Below are 9,246 nucleotides of genomic sequence, written 5' to 3' on the forward strand. Positions count from 1 at the left end.
GTTTTGTCGACAAAGCAGCTTGCTTTGTCGACAGAACTGAATGTAGTCTAGACGCTCTTCGTCGACAGAAGCTTGGTCGACAGTATCTGTCGACAAAACTTCTGTCGACAAAAGCCTGTAGTCTAGACATACCCTTAGTGAAAACTCCCTGGCATAGTGCAATAGAATGAACAATCCAAATGGCTTCAATGCACCAACTACAGTAGGGATGTTAACTGGTTAACTGGTAAGCATACTGGTTAGCATGAGTCTTACCAGCCTTTGCCAGTGAGTCCCAGAGCACCCTGGGCCATGGTATCCCACTGGTGGGCAGAATGGCTGTAGTGGGACTGAGGTGGGACCTCATGGCTGTGGCAGGGCCAAGGACAAAATGGCTAAGGACTATTGTTTAATAGGTCAGTTGTTTTAACATCCCTAAACTACAGTGGCAGTTCTCTGCAAGTAAAGGGCCCAGATGTTTGGCTCTGGCTTGGAAGTATAGAGCACACAGTACCTCACCAATAAAACCCTGCTCTTGCTTCCTTCTCTTGCAATGGTACTATTTCCATTGATGTCAATGGGAGCAGTGTCTCAGGGTACGTCCACACTGCACGGCTCTTTCGGGATACCTACCCCGTGTCTACACAAGCTGCCCGTTATTTTGAAATATCTTTCAAAATAACGGGCACGCTATTGCAGCCTCCTGGTAAGCCTCATTGCACGAGGGATAAGGGATGGCTTGGAACAGCACATCATTTCGTAATTTGGCGCTGTGTAGACGCGCCAAATTTCAAAATAAGATTCTTTGAAATAGAGTCAAAATAAGATACGCATTTTGCATAGCGCAAATTGCGTATCTTGTTTTGAATTTAGGGTATGGCGTAGACTCCCCCTCAGAGGGAAGTACAAGCTTGGACGTATTGTGTTCAATGTGTACAGAAAGCTCTAGGAAAGGAGTGCCCAAGACCTACATCCTTAGCTAGTGATGCAATGAAAATAAACATTCCCATCTTTCCTCCCTGCTCTTCCCCAGGTTCTTAAGCAAGACTTTACGTGTCCTAGATAAGTGTATTTACCATAGTTAAGTATGACAGTGTATGACTCTCTCTCATTTTGGCTTCCTCCTTTAATGCAAAGTAATAGATCTGAATACCTCTTGTCCATGTGCTAACGGAGTCCTATTTCAACAGCATCCTGGGCTGTGTATGTAAACAGTAAGTTCTTCTCAGTTTCTCTGTTGAAACTGTATGATGGTTTTTGTCCTGCTCAGAATATTTTCTTTCCGGTTTCCATAGTCACATCTCAGCCACAAGGCCTAAACAAAAGTAATTCGACCCCTGACATCAGAATGCAGCCATGGACTGCACCTACTCAACCAGAGACAACGTTAAATCGAGAGGGATCCTCGAGTGTGTTCTTGTGTTTCTCTCCCTCTAGGCCAATGAGGCTTCTCTTCCCTGGAAGTATTCAGTTGGCACAACACTAGTGTTTGCACGACCTGACCAATAGGAACATTAAAATGCTATGGATGGTTCTCAAGAAGATTGAAATTGAAGCTTCCTGATGCTGTAGGCCAAAATTGCCCTAGGATGACTGTGCTGACATCAGTGCAGTTCTATTCAGAATGAATTTGGCTCATTGAGTTTTTCTTCTCAGTGAAACACTGACGACAGGTAGAGGGAAGCCTTCTGTTAAAGTGTCTGATTCAAAAGTAAGCTGGGGTCAAGTGGGGTCTTTCCATTGACTTGACTAGTCTTCAGATGAGGCCTTGAATGCTTCCCAGCAGAAAGCTGTGTGAAAGCTGATCCTGCAGTTCCCATTCGTAAGAACATAAGAATGACCCTACTAGGTCAGACAATGTCCACCTAGACCAGTATCCTATCTTCCAGCAGTGGCCAATGCCAGGTATCCCAGAAGGAATGAACATGACAGGTAACCATCAAGTCGTCCATCCCTTGTCACCCATTTCCTGGCAAACATGGCTAGGGACATCATCCCAGCCCATCCTAACTAATAGCCATTGATGGATCTATTCTCCTTGAACGTATCTATTTCTTTTTTTTAATCCTGTTATAGTCCTGGCTTTCACAACATCCTCTGGCAAGGAGTTCCACAGGTTGACTGAGTGTTGTGTGAAGAACTATTTCCTTGTTTGTTTTAAACCTGCTGCCTATTAACACAAAAATTAGGGGCTCACCAAATGAAGTTATCTGAGAAGGAGTAAATAACACTTCCTTATTTACTTTCCGACATCAGTCAAGACTTTATAGACCTCTATCATATCCCCCCTTAGTCATCTCTTTCCCAAACTGCAAAACCCCGGTTTTATTCATCTTTCCTCGTGCAAAAGCTATTCTATAACCCTAATCATTTCTGCTGCCCTTTTCTGAACCTTTTCCAATTCCAATGCAATGTGACCACATCTGCACCTAGTATTCAAGATGCGGGGATATATAGAGGCAATATGATATTTTCTGTCTTATTATCTATTCCTTTCCTAATGATTCCCAACATGTTTTGGGGTTTTTTTTAACTGCTGCTGCACATTAAGTGGATATTTTCAGAGAACTATCCACAATGACTCCAAAGTCTCTTTCTTGAGTGGTAACAGCTAATTTAGAGCCCATTGTTTTATAAGCATAGTTGGGATTATGTTTTCCAATGGGCATTACTTTGCATTTATCAGCATTGAATTTCATGGCCATCTTATTGCCCCGTCACCGAGTTTCGTGATGTCCCTTTCTAACACTTCACATCTTGCTTTGGACTTCCCTATCTTGGGTCGTTTATGTCATCTGCAAATATTGCCACCTCACTGCAGATAGCTGCATTGAAATCACCGAGGCTACCACTTTGAATGGCATCTACTTAGCTAGTAAGGGGCTGGAGACTTTGAAATCTACGTTACTGAATGTATTTTGTGATGCATTTCTCAGGCTGGTTCCTTTCTCCTGTCTCCCCATTTCCCCCTGCTTCAAAATGCCCAGCAATAATTCTGTACGTAATCTTGCATAGACACATCCACATTCAAAACTTCATCTCAAGAGTGGAATGAGAAAGTTACATGTCTCTGTAGCAAAGGTTAAATCATGCTAATGTGGACAATGAGAAATGTGACTGGTCAGCATCCAAACCACCTTGTTGTATCATTACAGCGTGTTGTAGTCCTTCAGGACTCTAGGCAGAGTTTCATGAGCAGGAGTCACTAAGAAACTGTTCCCATCCTGTCACCTTTATTAACTGTGGGTGTCTATACTTTAGGACTTATCACTCATGAGCATCTAACTCAGACTTTGCCCTATAATACAATTTACTCTCTCTGTGACTACATTTCTACCTGAGAAACTCAGCAATGAACGAACATGAAACTCTCAATTAGATTGGACCAAGAGCACTGCACATCAACAGGAAATAAGGTAAGGATGAAATAAAACCATCTCTTAGGGGCAGATAAAATGGTTTACAGAGATTTCAGAGGCTAATCCAGTCAACTGCCATTGCAATTACTGGAATGGTTACCTTTAGTTTGACATGTTATGAAATAGCAAGGATCCTGACGTTCATCTTTATTATTAAGGTTGGTTCAATTCCTGTATTCTAGGAATAATTTTTAATCTATCAGATTTCTTAATATAATAATACATAACTCTAGTGCAGCTGAAAAATTCCTGAGCCTATTCCTATTAAAATCTCTTACAGTAATGCTACCATATATTTCTAAAGCAAATGTAAGTAAAATTGGTATTCAAAGAAGTAAATGTAATTAGAAATAAAAATGTAAGATAGCTATAGTCACCTCCCCAAAAAGAGATTTACTCTAAAGAACAAGATGGAAACATTTGCCCTTAAAGCATATGCCAGATGATTTCTAAAGAGCTAAAATACAAAACACTCTTTTCCTGATGCTGGTAGCTATCCCACCCCAGGTAGGGCTGTGTTTATCTCCAGTTCTGAATTTCTGAACTAGCACTTGTCATTCAGCAGCTCTTCTTGGGTAAAATACATCATCATTTACTCTATTAGAAAATAAATGTATGGATGTATTATGGAATTTGCATTCCATTACCTTGGTTTGCATGCCATAAAACATTTATTATACCCTTGGGCTACAGTCTTGGTAATGACTGGGTGAAATGCACTAATGTGATCTTGGCCTTGCTATAGAACAAAAGATTAATGCTCTTTGATGTCACCCAGCTAATAGTTGTGCTCGCCAATTTGCCCCTTCAGAAGACATTACAGTCACACAGACAATCCCTAAAAGACTAAAAGGAGCAAAAATTGTTTAAGCTTCCCCACAAGCTAAAGTCCAGTTAACCACATAAGCATTACATTGGGTTTCATCTTTAAAAATAAAGGGGGGTGGGTTTCCTCCCCGGATACTCCATGTGTCGTTCCATCCTTTCCTTTTTTGATTATCCCCTGCTGACATCAAGTTTTAAAAAGCCATCAATATTTCCTTATATTTTATGGCAAATACAAAATAACATTTTAGTTAAGCTCCTGGAAGACGTATATCAATAGAGCCAACAATTCCAGGCCTCTCAAGTCTTTTTCATGTAATAAATTTTGCGTGCCTCTGATAAAAGTGTTGAATTTTTTATCTACCTGCATCTCTTTAGAGAGCAGAAAAGGAGAAAGTTTTGTGTTTAATGTAACAGGCAACTCTGAAAGTTGCATGTCTGTATGGCAAATGCATAATTAATACTAGTGACATTTACAGAAAACTGCAATTGCCAGTTAAATTATGTTGTCATACCATCATAAGTTGTGATCCTGTCAGGGGCTAGTCTGGATGAGTCGATGGATGGAAACCGTCTAGGAAACCGTCAAGTGAGTGAGGGTGATTCTGGAGGTAGCAATCTTCTGTCTGGGCCAATAGGTGGGTGTTGCTGGTTATGCTGAGTCTCTATTAATCTATTAGATAAAAATAAGAGGAATAAGGAAGCCAGCTCTTCATCTGATATTAATCAAGACTGAAAGCAACGAAACTATGAAGATCTGTACCAGCTGAGGAACTGTTCCAGGTAGCATTAATTAGCATGTCTCTGCTCATTCTAGTTTTGGAAATGGCATTATCTATACATAAGGGCTGCATCGAGACTGGCATGATTTTTCGGAAATACTTTTAACGGAGAAGTTTTTCCGTTAAAAGTATTTCCGCAAAAGAGCATCTAGATTGGCAAGGATGCTTTTGCACAAAAAGTGCTTTTGCGCAAAAGCATTCGTGCCAATCTAGACACGCTGTTGCGCAAGAAAGCTCCGATGGCCATTTTAGCCATCGGGCTTTCTTGTGCAAAAAATTAAGGTGCCTGTTTACACTGGCCCTCTTGTGCAAGTATTCTTGCACAAGAGGGCTTATCCCTGAGTGGGAGCGTGAAAATATTTGCGCAAGCAGCACTGATTTTGTACATTACAAAGTCAGTGCTCTTGCGCAAATTCAAGCAGCCAGTGTAGACAGCTGGCAAGTTTTTGCACAAAAGTGGCCGCTTTTGCGCAAAATCTTACCAGTCTAGATGCACCCAAAGAGTCTTCACGTCCTCTTCCATTAAATGCTGTGCGGTGTTGCATTCCACCACCAGAGGCTGTGTGTTTTTAACCCTCTGGTGGTAGTTGCTCTTCAGTGGTAAGAGGGAAGTGACCTGTCTCAGTAAAGCTATTTGCTAACCACCTGATCCAAAGGAGCTACCTGTATGAGTGTTACCACTAAAACCTTTTGTAAAAACCAGGGTGCCGACAGACTGACAGCCAATATGAAGGCTCTCAAATAAGATACAGACTTTCCAAAAACTTGAAGAAAAAAAAATGTGCTAAAGCAGGTTAGAGAGTCAGCCCTTTGTCAACCATGTGGTAGGCAGAGCAGACTATCTGGGCAGAGTAAAACACCTCATTTTTGTGTTGCCAGGGAGAGAAGTGTGATCATTATAAAAGTCCCAGGAGAATTTGAAACCTAGAAAGCAAGAGATCTTGTGATGAATATGGCATAGAAAAGACTGACAGACTGATGCTCACTGAATGGTGAATTTGAAATGTCTATTTGCAGGTCAAATATAGCCCAGACAAATAGAGCAAATATAATGTTCATAGGACTAGCCCCTAGGAGCTTTCCTTGGAGGGAGGTAAAATAGGATATGGACTTTTCCCCCCACAAGACTTGGTTTTGAAGTAAACTTTTTCAGATGTATGGAAAATCTGGAATACCATCTCTGCAGTGGAGCTGTGGCTTTCCCACGTAGGATACAAAATCATTCACAGTAGTTAGGTGAATGCATCAGGCCTCAAAATCCTTTATAGAATCATCAATTATACAGGATGTATACAGAAGTTTCTGAGGCCTTGGGATGACCTTCTTTACCCCTTTGCCAAGTACCATGAGATGTTTAGTGGTCAGAAAAGCTCTGAGCCTCCAGTTTTAAGACCTATGTCTAGGACAGCACATCCAGCAGCAAGGGATCTGCTAACACTACTATGATAGTGCCCACTTTCCAACTTTTGCAACAAATAAAGCAAGAGACCTTCAGGCAACAGCTGCATCCCTTGTACAGACCTGATAGGTTGCCAACATGCACTCCAAATGATGCTCTGAAGAAACAGTATGTGACCAGATAATTAAAGACTGTATTATAACGCATATGCGCAAAGAGGCTGATGGCTTCATTCGGACACTTCCTGAGTGATTGACTTTGCAGCCTTAATATTCCATTAGTGTAGCTTTCTTGGAGTATAATTTCCTAGCTGAAATAAAAATTAAATTCTCTTGGGTGGAATCATATTATCCCCATCTTGGGTGTTCAACAGAATTTGGACGAGTAAGTCTATACCTCAGACCAGTGCCTCTTGAACTAATGGAGTAAATGGGGGTATGTCTACACTACCCCCCTAGTTCGAATTAGGGTGGTAATGTAGGCAACCGGAGTTGTAAATGAAGCCCGGGATTTGAATTTCCCGCGCTTCATTTGCATGTTGCCGGGCGCCGCCATTTTTAAATGTCCGCTAGTTCGGACTCCATGCCCGCGGCTATACGCGGCATGAACTAGGTAGTTCGGATTAGGCTTCCTATTCTGAACTACCTGTACACCTCGTTCCACCTCATTCCACGAGGAGTACAGGTAGTTCGGAATAGGAAGCCTAATCCGAACTACCTAGTTTGTGCCGCGTGTAGCCGCGGGTACGGAGTCTGAACTAGCGGACATTTAAAAATGGCGGCGCCCGGCAACATGCAAATGAACCCCGGGAAATTCAAATCCCGGGCTTCATTTGCAACTCCGGTTGCCTACATTACCAGCCTAGTTCGAACTAGGGTGGTAGTGTAGACATACCCTGGTAGCAGTAGTAGTCTGTTATATTTTATGTAGACCAGACATTCGAGGGGTATGAGACACAAATTTTGCCAGTGAGTTTCACAGACATTTATTGGCAGCTGAGGAATTCAGAGACTCAGGATTTCAGGCTCTGTAGAAGATTTTGATTGCTTTCTGCCCAGTACACCTAGCCTATCTGTCACCCTCTGCTCCTATCCACCCCAGTTTCTGACCCCTTAGTGGTCCCTAGGCAGGCAACAGGCACAATTGCAGGGAGAGCCTGGCTCACCTTGGATTGGAACATGCTCAGTTTGTCTATGGGAAGGTGCATGTGTGCTCCAATTGCTTGTAGGAGCTGTAAGGAAATGGAATGTGCCCACTATAGATGGAATCTTCAGAGAATTCTGCTGCCGATCTCTACTGAGCACGTGCAAAGTGTGATTTTTTTTTTTAGTCAGAAATTGTAACTTTGGTCAAATTGTCATGGGAATGGCAAAAGGCACCATCTTTTTCACCATTGTAATTCTTGCATTTTGTGGCTTTTCTTCCAGCGTTAATACTAATGTTTCTGGCTTGTGCGCCCCCGTGTTCAACTTAAAACCAACAAATGTCCCATTGGCTTGCAGTTTCATAGTCCATTTTTACAAGAGTGTCCATAGCACCTTTGAAAAATGTGTCTAGCCTAGAGCTGCTCCTGTTGTCCTATTTGGCCATGCAGGATGCTCTCTAATGGTGCTTGCCAATCCTTGCAAAAGGACACAATCTATTGCATTTCTTGCAGCTTTCCCCATCGACCAGCCATTAACCTGTCTCGTGCTGGTTGACACTGCCTGGAAAACTCCGTGTTTTGTTCTTGCTTTGAGCTCTGCATGCTTTTCTGCTTCACGTCCATTTTCTTAGAGTCTATCACATCTACAGGGACTGCCCAAACCTGCATACGCTTCATTCTGGGTTGGGTGACTTCTGTTATTTGGCAAATTCTTTCCAAGGGCTAACTTTAGGTCTTTCAGTAGGCTAGGAGGGGAGCCGACAGCCGTGCTGGGCCCCTGAGCAAAGTGAAAGAGGCCAACTCGGTGAAGGAAGGGGCGTGGCCTCAGGCAGAAGGGGCGGGGCCAAGGCAGGAGCGCAGCAGACCTCCCCCGCCCTTAAAGCCGCATGTGAAACTCTCAATAACTATAGTGATAAGTGCCACTGAAAAGCCCAAGAGGAAATTCATAATTCTGCCTTCAGAGCAGGGGTTTTGTGCCTACAGCTGCACAATCAACTAGGAGAAAACAAAATATTGAATAACTGCATGTTAAAAGGCCCTGTGGGAGGTATATAATAATTAATGCTGTATTATATGCATATGCACAAGGGAACCAAATGAAGGGTGCACAGGCTATCTTCATTCTGGTATTGCTTAACTTTTGAGTGTTGCACTTTGCAAACTTACTGTAATGGACACTGTGTGACTCGCCAATGCAGCGCCTCCTGCTGGTCACCCTGGGAATTAACTCTGTCCTGAGCCAGCGTCTCACCCGTTGTCACACCATGCTTTTGCCACGCTCTGTCTCTGGACCCACTGTGCTCCCAGAATTGTGGTGTCCTCTTCAGGACACTGCCCTCCTTCAGTGCCCTCCACACTGGTCTCTCGCCCCCATTCTGGGGGGGTATCTGCCGTCCTCAGCCTTGCACCAGCCACCATCGCCAACTGCAGCCGCAGTCTCACCCCTCTCCTCAGGAGCAAGCCAGAAGTCCATAAAGGCCGCTCCTCAGTGTGGCTAGGTGCAGTGCAAGAGAGAAGAGGGAGACCCACTACTTTGGGGTCCAGCCCAGGGTCCCTCTGGAAGCAGCCTTGTCCTGCCTCCTCTCCCCCTCTCCTGCCTCCTGTTCCCTGGGCCACTTCCCCTGTGACCCTTCCACCCTCCAGGCCCTTATATCAAGGCCTGCAGCCTGGCAGGTGTCAAACTGGAGCCTTTCTTGT

This window comes from Pelodiscus sinensis, chromosome 8 (assembly GCF_049634645.1).
Source record: "Pelodiscus sinensis isolate JC-2024 chromosome 8, ASM4963464v1, whole genome shotgun sequence".
NCBI lineage: Eukaryota > Metazoa > Chordata > Testudines > Trionychidae > Pelodiscus > Pelodiscus sinensis.